At 39.6% G+C, this 8,550-nt stretch overlaps 1 pseudogene; it reads right to left on the reverse strand.

Moving 5' to 3' along the window:
* Nucleotides 1–2,001: 2,001 nt before the first annotated feature.
* LOC139181535 (THO complex subunit 2 pseudogene) lies at nt 2,002–4,879 on the reverse strand (annotated as a pseudogene).
* Between the last annotated feature and the right edge of the window lie 3,671 nt (nt 4,880–8,550).

The following is an 8,550-nucleotide window of genomic DNA, read 5'->3' on the forward strand; positions in this document are numbered from 1 at the left end:
TTCGATGATCCAGCGGATGTTGGCAATTTGATCTCTTGTTCCTCTGCCTTTTCTAAAACCAGCTTGAACATCAGGAAGTTCATGGTTCACGTACTGCTGAAGCCTGGCTTGGAGAATTTTGAGCATTCCTTTAGTAGCATGTGAGATGAGTGCAAATGTGTGGTAGTTTGAGCATTCTTTGGCATTGCCTTTCTTTGGGATTGGAATGAAAACTGACCTTTTCCAGTCCTGTGGCCACTGCTGAGTTTACCAAATTTACAGAGTACCTGGTAAACACTAGCAGAGGACCTTTGACACCTAAAAGGGCAAGAAACATCCCGACATAACTGAGTGAGATGAAAAAAGGAGGGAAAAGTAAAAGGAATGGAAGACGGACCAGACCAGTGTAACTGACTATGGGTTGAATGTGAAGAGAGGTTCCTCTCTGGGAAAAATCCCTTAATACGTGAGGGATCAGCTGGACAGAAAAGGAACTTGGAGGGGCTGGAGGATAGCATAGGAAATGATCAGTGGCATGCAGGATAGAGTGAGACCTGCATAGATGATCTGTGCCATAGTCCTGCATGCCCCAGCCTGACACAGGTGTCAAGCTGGTGCAAACAGGGACTAGGTGCTGGAACACAGGGATTGGAGAGCAGACCCAGGAAGGGGAGTGATGTTGACTGTGAGGAGACGGCCAGAGAGGATAAGAATGAGGAGCTCCAAAATGAAGAATGCTCATAGAAGAAGCTCAGACCACCAGAGAGCCAACGCACCATTGCTGAGTGATGTGCAAAGGGCAGGCCTGCCATTGCAGCCTCTCTCCTCATGTCATGGCCCCAGCCCCCCTGGACACTAGCACGGGGATTTGCTGGAACTGGCTCCCAAACCCATGCCATCACCTCCCCAAAACCCCAAACTAGGTGGCATACTTGCACAATATTGTACAAAAAAATAAGATATAACTTAAAAAAAAAAGAGAGAGAGAGAAAAAAAAAAAAAAAAACATTACCTAGAATCAAATAACAATGAAAACATGATGACAAAAACCTATGGGATGCAGAAAAATGTTGTTCTAAAAGGGGCATTTAAAGCAATATAATCTTATCTCATGAAACAAGAAATGTTACAAATCTTGCATCTAAAGCAACTAGAGAAAGAAGAACCTAAAATTAGTAGAAAGAAACAAATCATAAAGATCAGAACAGAAATAAATAAAGAAAACAATAGCAAAGATCAATGAAATCAATGAAATTTATTCTATCAATAAAAATATTGATAGAAATGAAAAAGAACTTACAACCAATACCACAGAAAAACAAAGGATATGAGATCACTGCAAGTAACTATATGCCAATAAAATTGACAACCTACAAGAAATGGACAGCTTCTTAGAAACAACTTTCTAAGACTAAGCCAGAAAGAAAGAAAAAATGTCAACAAACCAGTCACAAGTACTGAAATTGAAACTGTGATTAAAACTATCTAACAAGGAGATGGAGGTGGGAGGGCAGTTCAGGATGGGGGGACACATGTTTACCCATGGATGATTCATGTTAATGTGTGGCAAAAAGCCATCATAATATTGTAAAGTAAGTGAAAGTGAAGTCGCTCAGTCGTGTCCAACTCTTAGCGACCCCATGGCCTGCAGCCTACCAGGCTCCTCCGTCCATGGGATTTTCCAGGCAAGAGTACTGGAGTGGGTTGCCACTGCCTTCTTCATCTCAGTCGTGAAGCTGTCATAATTACTGGGCTAGGGAAATTTTGATGACACATTTAGGCGCACATTAAAAGATAAAATTGGTATCACTGTTAGAACATGCGAAGATGATCTTTCCCAGAACTGAAATTAAAAATTTTACAAGAAGCCAAAATCCTCAAGCAGTATAATCATACCAATATTGTAAAACTCATAAAAGTTAGCACACAAATACAGCCTATCTACAAAATTAAGGGACTTGTTCCAGGACATGATTTCTTCTCCTTTCTGAGAAAGAAGGATGAACTAAAACAATTAGTGAAATTTTTATTAGATGCTGCTTCTCAATGGCAAATCTCAGGTAAAAATTATATGCACAGGGACCTTGCTCCAAGAAACTGCCTGGAGGTGAAAATAATGTTCTGAAAACCAGTGACTTTGGAATGTCTCGTCAAGAGGATGGTGGTGTGTATTCATCTTCTGATTTAAAGCAGATTCCCATTAAATGGACAGCACTAGAAGCTCTCAATTATGGGAGATATCATTCTGAGAGTGACGCATGGAGCTTTGGCATCCTCCTCTGGGAGACCTTCAGCTTAGGGGTCTGTCCATACCCTTGATTGAAAGTCTTCATTATCTGTGCTTGTCCGAGGACTTATGATGTTTCTTCTCTTCCTTTCCTCTGGAACTGTCCCATTTCTCTTTCTTTTCTATCTTTTCTTTATCATGCCTGGACTCCTTTTTGCCATCAGAGATTTTTATCCATCTTTTCAGATTTAAATGAGTCGCCACCTTTTTTTTTTTTTGCCTGGAGATTTTGATTTATTTATTTTTTTCCTTGTCTTTCTAATTTGGATAAGGAGACTCACATAGACTTTCACTTTTGTATTTTGAAACCCCCATTGTTTCACTTTCTTCTTTCTGCCTCTTGGTTAAGTATGGTGGCACTTCTCGGTCATTGTTTGAGTGATCCCTTTTCCACTCTTTCCTGTCCTTTTCATCTTCCCCCCACCCTCTGGATCTTTCCCTTGACTTGTCCAAATCTTTCTTGTCCATTTATCTCTCCTTACTCTTGGACACTGGTGGAGGAGTATGATTAATGCAGAGTTTTGCTGAAGACTCCTTGAGTTTGATGAAACTCTCCTTTACTGTTGAGGAATGTGATGGAGAAGAATGGGTATCAATTTTGCAACTTATCTGTTCCCTTTCAGGCTCTGCAATATCTGATGGGGGAACAGGTGACTTCAAGGACCCAGAAACTGGTGGGTTTTCTCTTCCTTTAACGTTTTCCTTTGATTTCATTTCCTTTGCTATATCTCGTTCTTTGGGTGGCTCCTTCTCTCTTTCCTTTTCTTGAGTTGACTTTGATTCTACATTCAGGACAGTGGTCTTGAATTTCTCATCTTTAGCTTTTTCTTCCTTCTTGAATTTTTCTTTCTCTTTGTCAGATTTAGATATTCTTTCCTTTGTCTCTCTTGCTTTTTCATCTTTATTTGGCCATTCTTCCTTTGTATTTTCTTTACCATCTTTACCAAGTACTCGGGCCTCGAGTAGTAGCTGGAGTCTTTTCTTTTTTCTCTTTTTCTGTCTCTTTTCCTTTTTCTTTGTCATTTTCTTTAACTTTGCTGCTGTTAGAGCCACTATTTCCATCACTTGAATTCCCTTTTGGTGTGAAATTAGAAGCTTTATCAACAGCTTTCACACCACATTGAGATCTCTCCCTTGACTTATCAGTGTCCACAGGACTGCTTTCATCTGATCTACACTTCCAACCGACGATGAAGAAGGCCTGCCACCAGGCCCATTTTGTACACTGGCAACTGCATTCTTCAAAGGGGGTCTTTATGATGAAACTCATTTTCAGGTATCATGTATGACTTTCTACTTTTCAACTGCCCAGAGTAGCCCATAGCCAATGCATATAGATTTGACCTCTTCTTTTTCCTCTTGGAAGATTTTATGCACTCTTCTTCCCAAAGCCTGACCCAGATTCTAAAGTTTTGTGTACCAAGGAAGTATTTTTTGTTAGCACAATCAAGATATTTTTGATGAGAGTATAGTCGCCTCTTTCAAGGCAATGTACTGATGCCTTGGTTAGTTTGTAATGCCATTTGTGTACAACATGTCAAAAATTTTCATAGTCTAATTGATCAGCTTTGTTTCCACCATCAAATCCAGTTGCTCGTATAGTAAAGAATCCCGGATAATTTCCACTTTCCTTTTCATATGTGGCTTTATCACTGTGCCACCTGGTCACAATCTCTAACATGCAGCAAGGAAATCTCCCATATTGACTAGCTTCATTTTCAGTACAGCTTGCGACTGTGTAAATTATATCAGAGAAAACTCGATCATAGCAAAGAAGTGTGGAAAAATTTGGAGTTTTCTGTTGATGTACCAATTCAACAAAATGAGTAAACAGCATCAATTGCTGAAAAAATACATCGAGGAAATATACACAGCTGTAGAAATTTTGTGATGGTCTCATTTTTGGTAATTTTGCTAGAAGCCAGTTGTCCTTTTCCAGTGTCAGTCTCTGCAGAACTCATTGTACATGTTCCATCTGTTTCTTTTCTTCCTCGAGAAGCTCGCCCTGAAGGGCAGTACATCACTCCTCTTTTTTATTTTTATTTGGAGGCATTTCCTGATTGTTATCAATTGCTTTCATCTGGATTTTAAGTTTATTGACTTCCTGTTCATAGCTGGTATGTGGAAATGCAAGGTTATACATTGTCAATGACCAGAATGTGGCATAGAATTGAGGACCGATGTCATCCCAGACTTTGGAAACGTGTAAGGAAACCACTGCTTCATGAACAGGAGCCATCACCATTTCATATGATGTGATGTACTTATGAACTTTATGCTGCTGTTTACTTCCCTTCCTTGATTTTTTAAGTTTGTCATACTTTGATGAAATATGGTGTGTGTACATTGGCCTAGACAGGAAAAATGCTGCATCATGAGGTGTGTGAAATTCATTACAGAGCACATCAACTGAAGGCACTTGCTTTATATAATCTTCTGTGCTTAGATTAGATGCTAAAGCCCACCAAACTGTACCAGGGTATCATGACACTGATCATAGAGTTTTTCCACAAGTTTCAAATGTTTAATAAATAAATTTAAATTAGTCAGTAATGTCCGTGTTAGACTCAGTCGTGTCTGACTGTTTGTAACCCCATGAACTATACAGTCCATGGAATTCTCCAGGCCAGAATACTGGACTAGCCTTTCCCTTATTCAGGGGATCTTCCAAACCCAGGGATCAAACCCAGGTCTCCCACATTGCAGACGGATTCTTTACCAGCTGAGCCACAAGGGAAGCCCATACTGGAGTGGGTAGCCTATTCATTCTCCAGCAGATTTTCCTGACTCAGGAATCAAACTGGGGTATTCTGCATTACAGGCAGATTCTTTACCTACTGAGCTATCAGGGAAGCCCAATTGTTCTCCAATTAAAATAAATTAATTAAAAAAAAATTCTGACAAGCAAAAACCTAGGGCCAAAGTCTTCACAGGCTAATTCTATCAGATACTTAGAGACAACTTAACACCTATTCTGATAAAAATCTTACCAAAAATGCAGAGGAAGGGACATTTTAAACTCATTCTATGAGGCCATCACTACCTTGACACCAAAACCAGACAAAAATCACAAATAAAGAAAATTACAGAACAATATCACTGAGGAACATAAATGCAAAAGTCCTCAACAAAACACTAGCAAATAGAATTCAATACCACATTAAAAGAATCATAAACATTGACCAACCAGGATTTATCCTAGGGATGTAAGGATTCTTCAATACATGAATCTCAATCAGTGTGATCAGTTCAGTTCAGTCGCTCAGTCATGTCCGACTCTGTGTGACCCCATGAATTAAAGCATGCCAGGCTTCCCTGTCCATCACCAGCTCCCAGAGTTCACTCAGACTCACATCCATTGAGTCAGTGATGCCATCCAGCCATCTCACCCTCTGTTGTCCCCTTCTTCTCCTGCCCCCAATCCCTCCCAGCATCAGAGTCTTTTCCAATGAGTCAACTCTTTGCACGAGGTGGCCAAATTACTGGAGTTTCAGCTTTAGCATCAGTCCTTCCAAAGAACACCAAGGACTGATCTCCTTTAGAATGGACTGGTTGGATGTCCTTGCAGTCCAAGGGACTCTCAAGAGTCTTCTCCAACACCACAGTTGCGAAGCATTAATTCTTTGGTGCTCAGCTTTCTTCACAGTCCAAATCTCACATCCATACATGACTACTGGAAAAACCATAGCCTTGACTAGACGAACCTTTGTTGGCAAAGTAATGTCTCTGCTTTTTAATATGCTAGCTAGGTTGGTCATAACTTTCCTTACAAGGAGTAAGCTTCTTTTAATTTCGTGGCCGCAATCACCATCTGCAGTGATTTTGAAGCCTAGAAAAAATAAAGTCTGACACTGTTTCCACTGTTTCCCCATCTATTTCCCATGAAGTGATGGGACCAGATGCCATGATCTTCGTTTTCTGAATGTTGAGCTTTAAGCCAACTTTTTCACTCTCCTCTTTCACTTTCATCTAGAGGCTTTTTAGTTCCTCTTCACTTTCTGTCATAAGGGTGGTGTCATCTGCATATCTGAGGTTATTGATATTTCTCCCGGCAATTTTGATTCCAGCTTGTGTTTCTTCCGGCCCAGCATTTCTCATGATGTACTCTGCATATAAGTTAAATAAGCAGGGTGATAATACACAGCCTTGACGTACTCCTTTTCCTATTTGGAACCAGTCTTTTGTTCCATGTCCAGTTCTAACTGTTGCTTCCTGACCTGCATACAGGTTTCTCAGGAGACAGGTCAGGTGGTCTGGTATTCCCATCTCTTGAAGAATTTTCCAGTTTATTGTGATCCACACAAAGACTTTGGCATAGTCAATAAAGCAGAAATAGATGTTCTTCTGGAACTGTCTTGCTTTTTCGATGATCCAGCAGATGTTCGCAATTTGATCTCTGGTTCCTCTACCTTTTCTAAAGCCATCTTGAACATATAGAAGTTCACAGTTCACGTATTGCTGAAGCCTAGCTAGGAGAATTTTGAGCATTACTTCACTAGCATGTGAGATGAGTGCAATTGTGTGGTAGTTTGAGCATTCTTTGGCATTGCCTTTCTTTGGGATTGGAATGAAAACACCTTTTCCAGTCCTGTGGCCTCCGCTGAGTTTTCCAAATTTGCTGGCATATTGAGTGCAGCACTTTCACAGCATCATCTTTCAGGATTTGAAATAGCTCAACTGGAATTCCATCACCTCCACTAGCTTTGTTCATAGTGATGCTCTCTAAGGCCAACTTGGCTTCACATTCCAGGATGTCTGGCTCTAGGTGAGTGATCACACCATTGTGATTATCTTTTCGTGAAGACCTTTTTTGTACAGTTCTGTGTATTTTTGCCACCTCTTCTTGATAGCTTCTGCTTCTGTTAGGTCCATACCATTTCTGTCCTTTACTGAGCCAATCTTTACATGAAATGTTCCCTTGTTATCTCTAATTTTCTTGAAGAGATCTCTAGTTTTTCCCATTCTGTTGATTTCCTCTATTTCTTTGCATTAATCGCCGAGGAAGGCTTTCTTATCTCTCTTTTCTATTCTTTGGAACTCTGCATTCAAGTGAGAATATTTCTCCTTTTCTCCTTTTCTCATTGCTTCTCTTCTTTTCACAGCTATTTGTATCTCTCCACGGCTGCTCCAGCAAAGGGCAGCCACTGCTCCTTACCTTGGACGAGGGGTATCTCCTCACCACCACCTGTCCTGACCTTGAACATGAAGTAGCTCCTCTCGGCCATCCTGTGCCCGCTCAGCCACAGCTCCTTAGATGTGGGGAGTCAGTGTGATACAGCACATTAAGAAAATGAAGAATGAATCACATGATCATGTCAGTACATGAAGAACAAACTTTTAACACAATTAAACACACATTTATGATAAAAAGTCTATAAGTGGGCTTAGAGGAAACCCACCTCAACATAATAAAGGCCATATATGACAAACCCACAGAGAACATAATTCTTAATGATGAAAATCTGAAAAGATCTCCTGTAAGATCAGGAACAATACAAAGATGTCCACTCTTGCCACTTTCATTCAACATAGTTTTATAAGTTCTAGCCATGGCAATCAGAGGGGGAAAAAAGAAAGAAAATGAATTAAATTTGGAAAAGAAAAAAGTAAAATTGTTACTGTTTGCAGATGACGTGATACTATATATAAAAAATTCTGAAGATGTCACCAGAAGACTACTAGAGTTCATCAATAAGTTTGGTAAAGTAGCAGGATAGAAAATTAATATGCAGATATCTATTAAATTCCTATCCACTAGCAATGAGTGATCAGAAAAAGAGTTTACAGAGACAATCCCATTTACCATTGATTTAAAAGAATCATATACCTAGGAATAAACCTACTTAAGATGGGAAAATAACTGTACTCAGAAAAAATAGAATACTGATGAAAGAAATAAAAGATGAGACAAACAGATGGAGAGATATACCATGTACTTGGACTGGATGAATGAATGTTGAGAAAATGACTATACAACCCAAAACAATTTACAGACTTAAAGAAATCCCAAATTACCAAGGGCATTTTTCATAGAACTAGAACAGTAAGCTTTGCAATTTGTATGGAAATAGTAGAAATTCCAAATAGTGAAAGAAATAATGAGAAAGAAGAATGGAACAGGGGAATCAAGTTCCCTGACTTCAGATTATACTAGAAAACTACAGTCATAAAAATAGTATGGTATTTGTGCAAAAACAGAAATTTAGGTAAATGGAACATGATAGAAAGTCCAGACATAAACACATGCACCTCTGGCTGCCTAACCTATGATAAAGAAGGCAAGA

Source organism: Bos indicus, chromosome X (assembly GCF_029378745.1).
Source record: "Bos indicus isolate NIAB-ARS_2022 breed Sahiwal x Tharparkar chromosome X, NIAB-ARS_B.indTharparkar_mat_pri_1.0, whole genome shotgun sequence".
NCBI classification, from domain to species: domain Eukaryota; kingdom Metazoa; phylum Chordata; class Mammalia; order Artiodactyla; family Bovidae; genus Bos; species Bos indicus.